Source organism: Euwallacea similis, chromosome 4 (assembly GCF_039881205.1).
Source record: "Euwallacea similis isolate ESF13 chromosome 4, ESF131.1, whole genome shotgun sequence".
NCBI lineage: Eukaryota > Metazoa > Arthropoda > Insecta > Coleoptera > Curculionidae > Euwallacea > Euwallacea similis.
In genome coordinates, this window is record NC_089612.1 from 3,927,176 (window position 1) to 3,935,589 (window position 8,414).

The 8,414-nt window shown below is 37.6% G+C and overlaps 1 protein-coding gene across 1 annotated transcript in view; it reads right to left on the reverse strand.

Annotated features, from left to right (window-relative positions):
- The window catches only part of LOC136408563 (zinc finger protein 541), a 183,230-nt gene extending 175,100 nt beyond the window's left edge, over positions 1-8,130 (reverse strand). Inside the window, exon 1 of the mRNA XM_066389623.1 lies at positions 7,717-8,130. The gene's annotated coding sequence lies outside the window, so the exon portion shown is untranslated. The remainder of the gene's footprint in view (positions 1-7,716) is intronic.
- Positions 8,131-8,414: the final 284 nt, after the last annotated feature.

Sequence of the window (8,414 nt, forward strand, 5' to 3'; positions counted from 1 at the left end):
TCAAAGCTGAGTTATTTATCACTTTTTGTGCATTCCCGTTTGTTTTCACTTTAATATTCGTTTCACTGGTATTCAGTGATCCATAAGCATGTCCAGTTCCATTAACTTGAACTCATGAAATTCTATTAACTAAGCATAGCAGAGGAAATCGATAGTACTAAGGCTTATTCTAACCGGGTGCATCCACGCTCAGCATGGTCCCAGATAAAGCTGGAACTACTTTGTCTACTTTCTCTGCGGTCTTGTATATGTATATGTTGGAATAACATTATAGTAAACGCCAAACAAAAAGTCTCGCACGTCATCTATGATGAAATAACATGACCACATTGGTTATGTTTATCTCGGAAATGATACGCAATATGTGTATCAAACTTATTTAGTTATCATTATCATACGAAGGTAAAACGTATTAATTATTAAAATACAATAAATTTGGTCATATAGGTACACAAGATAATAAAATATAAACATAATTATAATAAAATATGGTCAGAAATTTTGGTGTGACGTCATTCGGTAAAAATTCGATAATTCTAATGAGGTAAACATAATCACTGGAAAAATTTTAAACCGAAAGTTGCCGCTAGTCGCAAACCCACGTTTGTTTATGTTCTGATTATTTGTGAGGTTATCTTATAATACCGGCAATTTTATCGATTTCTGCTCTTGAATTTTCCTTTCTTTAGAAGTGTTGTAAATTGTATTTAAAAATCGGTTTTTTTTTTCAAAACAAATATGTCATACAGTTTTTAAATAGGGATTTTTCAATTATTTTGAAAATGCCAAAGCAATTAAACAGTCGGTGCAAAGAAATGGTGGCTTCTTTAATCCACTATTTCGAACAGGAACGTGATAATAACGGACCTTTGTTACCGTTAAATGCTGTGCGAGAGGTAGTTATAGATAGAATTTCACAATTGAAATATAATTAATACAGGAGTACATGAGGTCTGGCAACAGTGTAGGGCAGCGCGACATAAAACTTTGATGACGTGCGAGATTTTTAGTTTGGCATTTACTATAGATACGTTTTCCATATTTAGTTAAAGGTGTTTATTGATAATAAACAGAATGGAAAGGCAGACTAGCGAATTCACTACCCCACGGCCGCTCTTCTGTTCATCTATCTATTAACTGCCTATTCTTTGTCCCCGTTGTCTTAACTTTCCCAGTTCTGGTAAGCCCTTATGTATCGTGGGAAAAGTACCTGCTAGTCCCTGTTTAATGTTACCTAAATAATTTGCACACATGACCACTTAGGAGTGTCGTAGTATTAGTGATCTCGCTCGACAGTGCCTTATCTTGAGATGACTCTGCCAGCCTGCCCCTCATCTTATTATCAACTCTAATGTAACATTTACAAAACTTAAGAACTAATAAATCTCCGACATATGTGTACATCTATTCAGCAAAACCCATTTCTCTACCAAACCATACTCTAAGGTATTTTAGCTTTTCCGGCATAATATTCTCGTATTTGTCCATCGTCAACCTAACCTGAAACGATGTACAATGACCATACGTAAAATCACGATCTATTATCACCCCGTCGCTCTAAAATTGGCTCCCACCGCTGTAGCAAACTCTCAGAACTCAAAAGTCCCTCAGAAAAAAGCGGAAACTCAACTTGAATCTAGAAAACTTTAAAAATATTCGCAATCATTATAAAATATAGCCCTTCAGAACCTGGTTCACCGAATTCCTTTTCAAAGTTGTTTAAACAAAAACCGTTCCGACAACGGCATTTATAATTTGTCCGAGCTTTCTTTGCGTGCCGTCATGTCAATCCCAGTTTAGTAAATGGACCTTAATTAAAATGGCCTCCGACGACAAAAAGAAAATCCCTTTCAATCTTTTATTTGCGGCCCAGGCGGCCTAGTTTTTCTTCGTTTTTTCCCTCGCCCGGTCCATCGGTATATGCCCGGGATTTGTGCAGGCGAATAAACATTCCTCTAATGCCCCTTAATAATCTCTACATAGTACGGTTAGTGTGGGCGGATTTGGGACTATTTTCCTTCTCGGGACTGATGAGTCGTTTAATTGGAATGACTCCAGGTAGCGTACGTATTTTCATTATGTAACAAGTTGCGAAATGAAACCCGTTTATTCATTGACCTCGATTATAAAAAGGAATTTTTTTGTTTCATGTAGAAATTATTTTCTTACACTTGGTCTCGCGGTATAGTTTTTAAGTCGGTAACAGTGCAATATGCTGATTATTGGTGAAAAAATATTGTTCCCAACATATATCGAAAGTATAACTTGCCGCACTTCTAGGCAAATAACTAATTCCTACTCGGGTGAGGAAAAGTGTACTGTACCGCACTGATTTGGGTGTGGGACGGACTACTTTCAACTACTGAGTGCGGAAAAGCTGCTTTTTGAAATTTCCATTTTTTCAGAATCCCATAAATAACTATTGATTGCCGGTCGGCCGAATTCGTATTATCCTCGTTCCGATTCTAAAAGACGGATTATCAGCCCCTTCATTCTAAAAGACGGATTACAATCCCTTCACACATCTGCTGAACTTTCATAATTTGAAATTGCGAGTATTACTGTAGATATACTCAGTATTTACAATACTTTTTGATACTGTCACATATTGGTATTGAAACAGCTTTGTGAGGCATTGTCATAGAATCCTAACATATGTTGTACATGTTTTGCAAGGGCTAAATACCTCTTGAAACAAACATTTTACCCGTTCCGGAACCTCCATGGATGACATTAAATTAAATTCGCACTCAACCAGGCTCAATTTTATAACTCTACATGTTCATTATTGGAAATTGAAGCTCGCAGAGACCTCATACATAGTCAATATTGGACCGGTCATAATATTGCCTCTATAACTAATAACGTCCACCGTATCTGCGTTCGCAAATAGAGCTTTCATTACAAACCTGGAAATTACATTTTAGAGACGGCGGGCATCGCAGAATCGCTGCCGGAATCCTTTATATCTAATTACAACTTTGCAGTGTAAACTTCGCTAGATGGTATCAAATAATATCTGAGAAAATATAATACTCCTTTCAGAATGCCGAGCTTTCCAAAGGCCCCTCTTTATTAAATCGAAATGGAGTACCTTGCTCCTTCGAAATAAAATATCCGCCTTGATTTTCTACATGTATAAGATTCCTTGAAGAGAAATTATAAAAGAGGTCGAAACGAAGGAGAGGCGATTTTATTAAGACTTTTTGTTTTTCAGTCCCACTGCCGGTTCGTACAGATACAAAGTCAGATTTACTGTTTCGTTTAATATTTTTATTCCGCACTTTTGTGACACGTTTTGTAGGGTTAAACCGAATCCAAAAAAAGAAGTTCTCCAGTTATGTTAATCCGGCTCAAAAGACATCCTTGAAACCCTCCTCCCTCCTTGTATCCGAATCGTAAATTCACACTCTGAAGAGAAATTGTAAGGAAAATCAGAACGAAGGAGGGAGGATTACATTAAGAGTTTTTATTTTTTGCCCCACTCGCGGTTTATACCGAAGCAAAGTCAGTTTCATTGTTTCGCTTAATATTTTTATCTGGCACTTTAGTGACGCGTTTCGCAGGGCTAAACTGAGCTCAAAAAGAATTTCTCCGGTGATGTCAATCCAGCTCAAAAAAGTCTCCTGAGTGTCTCCTCCCTCCTTGTACCCGCATCGTACATTCACATACCGAACAGAAATTATAAGGGAGGTGAAAATAAGAGAATGAGGATTATATTAAGAGTTTCCGTTTTTCAATCTCATTCATGGCTTATACAAAAACAAAGTCAGTTTTATTGTATTACTTAATATTTTTATCTCACGCTTTTGCGACACGTTTCACAGGGTAAAACCGAGCCCAAAAAGAATTCCTCCAGTGATGTTAATCCAGCTCAAAAAAGTCTCCTGAATCCACACCTTACAGTCACATCCTGAAGAGAAATTATAAGGGAGGTGAAAACGAAAGAATGGGGATTATATTAAGAGTTTTCGTTTTTCAATCCCTCTCATGGTTTATACAGAAACAAAGTCAGTTTTATTGTTTCACTTAATATTTTTATCTCGTATTTTTGTGACACGTTTCACAGGGTAAAACCAAGCCCAAAAAGAATTTCTCCAGTGATGTTAATCCGGCTCAAAAGAGGCTCTTGAAACCCTCGTCCCTCCTTGTACCCGCGTCGTATATTCGCACCCGAGATATTTGATATCGCTCTCTGTCGGGAAACCGCAGAATTATAATTAGAAACGAAAGCATTCATTAAAGTATGCGTTACGCCACTTGTCTTGTTACGCTCCGTTCTGACACATAATACCGTTCCGAGCACTAATTCGTTAATTTATGAGTGTGCTTCCCAAATGCCGCAAAATCTTCGTGGAATAATTTACGAATTTCTAGGGTTTTTCTACACTTCGGTAAATTGAACTTATGCATTTGTCCGATTCAAACTTCTAATCTAAATACGTACGAAACAAGAGGAATACAGTCATTTTTTTTCCACATAGCACGGTAGGGATTTCTAGATCCGTATCCAGGATCCAGGGAAGATTTTCCAGAAACCATTTTTGCGAACGCCTAAAAACTCTGTCTCTTCGAATCTGAAGCTAACTGCAGCAGCATAATTAATGCAATGTGGACAATCAAGACCCGAGCCAGACTTGTCTTGTTCCAGACAATCCAGATGCGAAAAACGGGGGCATGTATTTTCCCAGTTTCAACCGCTTTAAGGTACGACAAGGCATTTGTCCTCAGTTGGCTTCTAAACTAAAACGCATTATTTAAGCAGTTAACCCCGCTATAGTGACGGCGAATTCCAACTATGCCTGCAGCTATTTCTACTATTTTAACTTGTTAAATTTCGCTGTACTAATTAACAAGGTCTTTATTTATTTATTTATTTATAATGTGATGTCTTAAAAAGTCTAAGCTGATGTACGTAATTGTGGTTCATTTCATTTGCTCGGGATGTGCACTATGCATGATTTACGAACAAAATATATCGGGTGTCCAGGCGAACCTTGGACCTATGAGATTACCGTGGGAAATCGGTTTTTATTTTCTTGCGCCTGCACGGAGTATCCAATTGAAAAAAATGTTTCCTCCACGTAAAACTTTACATGTAATCAATACTCATAGTACTCAAGTCCGGCCATCATTCCACGATTTTTTTAATCTTCGAATTAGAACCGTTTTCGCTCAAAATGGTTTTAATTAATTTTAATTTCAATTCTATCCAGTGAGTGATATAAAAAATATAGGTTATGTCTTTGTGTTATCATCATGGATTAATAAGGAACTTGTTTATTTACTGTGGGGACATCAAAATAGATCACATGATAATTATCCTCAGCTTTTTCATTGATTTTTCACTGAATTAACTCGCAAACAAATTAAAAATTGCTTAGAAATTGCTCAGCAAAGAGAAAAAATTCACTTGACATGGGGTTTTTATGCTTGTGTTGTTGGCGACTGTGTTTGTTTAATTCTGACCTTGACTCTGACCAATCGTGGCCTCGAACGGTCACGTGGGACATTCAAATTTTTAAAAATTTGAAAGTGTTTTGAGCGAAAACGGCTCTAATTAGAAGATCAAAAAAATTGCGAAATAATGACCGGTCTTGATTACTATGACCTCCATGTAAAATTTTTTTCAATTGGATAATCCGTGCAGGCGCAAAAAATAAAATCCGATTTTCAATGTTAATCTCGTACGTCCATAGTTCGCCTGGATACCCAGCATATCTAACGTGTCAGTTAATACCCACACGTTTTTGTATTACTGTCTATCACTTTTTTTTTGATATCGAACAATTGTAATAAAACTCGACAATAGACATAAATTCTATACATCTATATGGCCATTTGCACCAATCAGTTATTAACAATTCTTGAAGGTAAGTTTGTATCTTTGTGAGTACTTCAAAGACAATCGAGTTTTGAAACTGTAAGGTGTTAAAAATCACAATGTGTAATAAAACCCATAAAAGCCCCGAGAAATCTGTTCCTACCAATTCTCTTTTCGCAAAAAATTAACGACAGTTCGCGAAAACCGCTTTCATCTATCTTCATTAATAAGCAGATACCTAGCAAAACCATCAAAAATTAGACACCTTCTAGTTGACAACTAACTGGTAGATGGAATGATTTTTAAACTGTAGTTAAAGCTCTACTAACACTTGAAGTGAGGACAACTGTTTGAATTACCTCCGCAATATACTTGACTATAAGTTATTTCTCACTTTTCATAGCAGGACAATGAAGAGTCTTAGGACCTTTGGGACCTGTTTTTCAATGTATAGTTAGAGAGCCATAGCTCTCAGTTAACCTAACTAGTAGATACTGGTAGATTCTACATCACATACTAAACAACATCGTTGTTTAGTATGTGATTTTTTTTAAACTGTTTTCTTTGAAGTTGTGCATTTTTTCTGGTAGTTTCTTTGAGTCACATCAGGATTCAGTATACCACTGTGTTCTGCCAAATCATGTTTGTAACTTTTCCTCTCAATAAGAAGGAATAATGCTAATATTACTCAAAATTGAAGTGGCGTAGATTATTTTCTCTTGTTCTTCAATCTCCTGAAAAAACTATATGTAGGTTAACATACATTTAACATCAGTTAAATTGTCTTTTATAATCAGTTCTTCAATGTCCAGTTAGGAAGCTAAGATTATCCGTTAACAACTAACTGCCATATGAAGCGTTTTATAAGCTGCAGTAAAAGCTTAACCAAGAATTACACAGAGTAAGGACAGGTATGTCAAACTTCTTGGCAATTAACAGGGATACTTTGACTGATTAGTAGTTACCCTGGACTGCAGGTTACATCGCATGAAGTTTTAGCAGTACATTGAAGAACGAAGCTTTAATTGCATAGATGTTTCAAATAGCTGTTAATCTGGCTGTTCATCTGGCAGTTATTTGTTAACTGACGGCTGTCAATCTTTAACTGGACATTGAAGAAGTGGCCATTAAGCAAAAATGTGAAATATACTCATATGTGTTCGTACTTATGCAAAAAATTAAATTTTCAGAAATTCAATGTTGGAAAATTTTGCTCGGTATATTGTTCCTTTTAGCATGAGTGCAATATGTTAGTCTTATGGCCTACATTTCCTGTATTGATTGGCCAATCCGGAAGCCCGAGCACGTGCGGATCGACCTAATCTCCGGGTTTGAAAAATGAAATACCGCCTCCGAAATACATATTCGTAAAACGCAAGTTTTATCTAAATTTCGGGCACGTTCGAGCCACCTCCTCTAACTTAATATTTCATCCGGAAATATTCGATGGGGGCTAGTATTCCTCATCCCTAATGGAAATTTTTACGCCCGACTTGAGGTCATAATGGCCGTCAATAAAGAAAAGCCTCCTTTCAAAAAAATCATTCATCAAATTGGTCTTTTTTTCGCTTTTTTCACCACCGATGGTCATTAAGATGTCAATGGCAAATTATTTTTTCTCACGACAGGTTTTCGCCTTAATTAATATTAATGATTGTTTTGGAGGCGAAGATTCTTGTTATTTTCACCTTCATTGCTTAATTTCAGATTGTCAACTATTCGGTTTTTTTTTGGAATTCAGTACAGTAATATTTAGGTTAATAGGACAAAAAAGAAGACAAAACACATTCCAATAAACTATTATTAAGAAATAACGGCAATATGCAAAACATTAAAACGTGTGAATGAATGCTATTCTACATAATTTAGAAGAAATACGGGAGAGCGCTTACCGGTAAGGAGGCTTTTTCCTCGACGGTGGTCTCCCCATTGGGTGGTACATGTCCGGCTTTGGTGAGTAGCCCCGCCGGCACTCGCACCGTGAGGCAGTCCGGAACGTCGCCCCACTCGCACGTGGTCACCTCCAATTAAAAACACTCACTCACGAGTCAAAGGAACTCACTCGACATCAATCAGACACTCGGCAACTTTCAGTTACAGCTGCTGGAAGCCGTGGCGGAGGACGCGTCTTCGACACACATTGGCGTTAGTCCGATGGACGCGGACAGTGGTCAGCGGCCGATTTCTTTGGAAGAACGGCGTCGGTGAGGGTCGAAGATGAGGAAAAGGGCTCTTTTCTCCCTGGATATGAGAGGACGCGTGACTCGTTGTTTGTGCGTGCAGTCAGGGGCACCAAGCGCCGAGAGGTTTTGTGCGGCACTGGCGCCCGACGACGCTATCGAACGACGCCGACGCCAGGGCATCGCGCAGGGGCGTCGAGTACGGGATCGCATCAGATTTTCATACGAGAACACAGAGAAATGTCTGTAATTTTCTACGACTGAACTTATGCAAAATCTTATTGGTTCTTTTCGTCATTTTTCACCCTTCAAATAACAAAAAAATAGAAAATCTCTCCTTTTTGGTGCAAGGGTGCATGTTCACATCATGATGATCCTAAATGCTTACCACTTTTTCAATGACATAAAAA